General features: G+C 41.8%; 1 long non-coding RNA gene across 1 annotated transcript; it reads left to right on the top strand.

Moving 5' to 3' along the window:
- LOC110014798 lies at positions 1-3,086 on the top strand. Its single transcript, XR_002289792.2, has 2 exons — positions 1-1,230; positions 2,846-3,086. It is a non-coding gene; the product is annotated as an uncharacterized LOC110014798 (long non-coding RNA).
- Positions 3,087-3,507: the final 421 nt, after the last annotated feature.

Here is a 3,507-nt window from a genome sequence, read left to right as displayed (position 1 = left end):
CATGACTGCACGCTGTCAGCTAACTTAAGACTTCTTTCTACCTCCACCCACCTGCTAGGGCAGGACCCACGCTCTCTATACTGCCCCCTGCAGCTGTGGAGTTGACCCTACCTCCTACTCAACGTCAGAAGCAAAGTAAAGGAAATAAAAAAGGAGAAAAGATCAATCTTGCCATCATGGAACCTTCATGTGGTGGAACCCTGGATTCACTGAAGTCCCCGTGTTTTATCCCAGCAGTGATTGACAGGTGTGTTGGTGGAGGACTTAGGGAAGTTTATGAATTGAAAATATGCATTTATCGTCACCATATTTAAAGAAATGGATTTTGGGACCGTTTGGACCTGCTGATGAACATTTCAGGTAGCTGGGATAGGCTGTGTGGAGACAGATGGTGCAGAAGCACATGGCCAAATAAAATTGAATTGAATAGAAGATGGCTGGATGGATTTAACTGTTTTGGTTTTAATTTGTGTTTCTGTTTTTTTACTTCTTTTCTTTGTTGAGCACTTGGCATTGAATCATGTTGTTCCAATAAACCAGCCTACTAGAGATGCTCGAAAGACCAGTAAAGGAGTTTACCTGAGTCACACCTGTGACGGCATCAGCTCAACTGCTGGCAGGTAACATCCACATCAAAAATGACTCAGGTGAACCGGAGACGTGTTAAAGGTGTGCTAATCCCCCAACATTAAGCCCTCCAAACGGAGAGTTATTAAAAAAAAAGGATTTTCAAAGATTTTACTCCCACTTGATGACATCATCAATAGTCGCTGGTCATCTATGTTAACGCACAGCTGCCAGCGCTCAGAAATACATAACATCAGTTTTCTAACTTAGAAAAGTCACGCTACAACCAAAATGTATTACTTACATTTACATGTAGACGTCTGTGTTCAGTCTAAGGCGCCAACTTTATGTTTTCTCAGTGACTCAGTAAATGTATTGATCCTTACAAATGTTGACTAAATGTATTCATGAAATCATCATCTGTACAGTGTAACCCCTAGCCATCAGACTAAGTGGGGACACCTGGCCCCGCCCTTATTGTGAAAGGGTCAATGTGTATATAAGTTCCAGGTCAGTGGGTGCACTTCCTGCTTGCTACTTCCTGCTTCCTGCTCTCAGCTGTTGCTGTGGCCACACCAGGACGCCTGATACATGTCTTGATACGATCATATTTGGAAACCTCAACGCTTCCATTTCTCTAACCCCAAAGAGACCTGCTCATCGGTGAGTCTTTGCGGTTGCGACACCGAAAACAATTAGAAAAAGCTTTATTAAAGCCAAAGCATTTTTGTTGAAATCGCTTTCTTTGGTGTTAATTGAACACTTTGAACTGTTTTAGTTACTTTTATTTCCATGATGCCAAAATGGCCACTGTCTTTGAATTAGATGATGGATTGAAAATCCATGTTGCGCAACATTTGAAATTTCAATGTTTAATTAGTTTATAATTCTTCTTTGATTAATAATGGGATAAAGTTAATTTGTAACTTCAGTGTACATTTTTGATTTAAAACTTTTATCCACTTACCTTGAACCTTGACATTGAATTGTTTGACTTGTGTACACACTAGGGTTGGGCGATGTCCCCTAAATTGGCAGTTGAGGATGTTTGCTGTCAACTATCAGGATGGACGATATCGTCGGGGGGGATATCTTTTGTTATTATATAAATATTATTCATTATTTTACTTTATTACTTTGTTTATTTTATTTCCCAAATAATGACTCATCCGCGATGATCCAGTCTAAACTAAGGGAAGTGACTTTAAAAAAAAATCAAATGAACAAAATGGAAAAGAAGTGGTCCGATCCTGCGTTTGATTAGACCGGTGGAGCGAGTGACCGTGTCTCTAGCAGAGCAGACGGACTTAGTTTTGTGTTTTAGGGGAAGTAAGGATGCTTTGTTACGTGTGGGAGACTTAGGACTGTGATCCGTCCCGCAGCTCTACGTGAACGAGCAACCGGAATTTAGGAGAAGCGAGTCTCCCGGTAAAAGTGTGTGTCGAGGCAGAGCTCGGAGCGCTAGCTAACGCAGTGTGTAAGCTTCAAAGCAGAAAGGCCGCTCAGTCCTTAGAAACCGTTCAAACATTTGTGTTTCCAGTCGTGTCCCGACTAAATAAAGGCTGATGTTATTCCCGCATATTTACGTTCAGCCAAGATGCAGATTGCAGCGTTTCACGCATGGATTTATGTTCATGCTAATGTTGTTGGCACGTGTTAGCATACTGCTAATCCTGGCTTCCGGCTCCGTTTTTCAACAGAAAAAGCAGTGACCACACGGATTAAAATGATGAGCGAACAGGCGCTTCATAATAACCGTAACATTAATAAAAGCACGTTTAGGAGATCATCTTGTATAATACCAAGCTGACGTGTCTATGTATGTAGCCGCTCGGCGGAACTACGTTTCTCTTCCGGTTTTTAAAAACACTACTGCGCATGTGCGAATGATTTACTCCGACCGAGAGTGTGAACGTTTTTTATAATCTGAAAGTTTTTCTGGGCCCATCTACACGGTTGGATTCTAATCCGACCAATAATCCTTATAAAGATATTTTGCACGTGTAACCGCGTCTAATGGTGTCGACTTGCAGCGTGGCGGGGGCGTGGCATCACAATGGTGTCTCTCCATCGGGATGTCAGTCACACATCACATCGGCACAACCCTAGTACACACAATTTGAATTCAACATGAAACAGCTGTTTCTTTTTGATAAGAATATTGTTTTTTGTTTTCTACAATGATGATGCTTAATCTGATCTATTTCAGTACACACAGTGAAATGACTGGTTTGCTTTTGTTCAAGTCTTGATTTCTGTTTTTTCTGACCCTTTCTAGGTCAGGTTTTTTTTTGTGTATTCTTTGATCTGCAACTTGATGGCGAGCTACCCAAATCTGAGATCCTGATACTTCCACCTTCAATAACAACTCCTCAGCTGCAGCAAAACTCAACTACATCATCATCACTAATAGACTTTTGGAAACAACTTAATAGGACTCAGACCCATATCCAAGTTACTTTTGTTTTTTGTATTGTTTAAATGTCTTATTTTCTGTTAATACAATCGATTGCATTTTACTTTCATCGCTGTCTTGTGTTTTCATTTACACACCTTGGGCTCCCTGAGACGAACTCTGAATATTGCGCCTAGTCCCATAATCTGAGAAGCGTTACAACATGTTGGACTGTCTGTTTGGAAGAAGCCTTTGTTCAATCAAAAGTCTTCTGTGTTAATATCTGGAAAAACAGAAAAGAATTTGTGGCTGAAACTGCTGCTCCTTCTGCAGCCAGTATCCCTTCACACCATGGCCCCTCCCTCAAAGCTCACTGCTTCAGGTAGTCTTCATGAGTCGACCAGTCATCAGATGTTGTGGAAATGTGTGGAGCCGGTGGTGAAGGACCAGTGTGGAGGCCAGCAGGCGCACATTGTGAGGCAAGCAGGCGCACATTGTGAGGCCAGCAGGCGCACATTGTGTGTTACTGTAGTTGTGTTGACTAC

This window comes from Oryzias latipes, chromosome 14, assembly GCF_002234675.1.
Source record: "Oryzias latipes chromosome 14, ASM223467v1".
Lineage (NCBI taxonomy): Eukaryota > Metazoa > Chordata > Actinopteri > Beloniformes > Adrianichthyidae > Oryzias > Oryzias latipes.
This window is presented reverse-complemented; position numbering and strand designations above follow the sequence as displayed.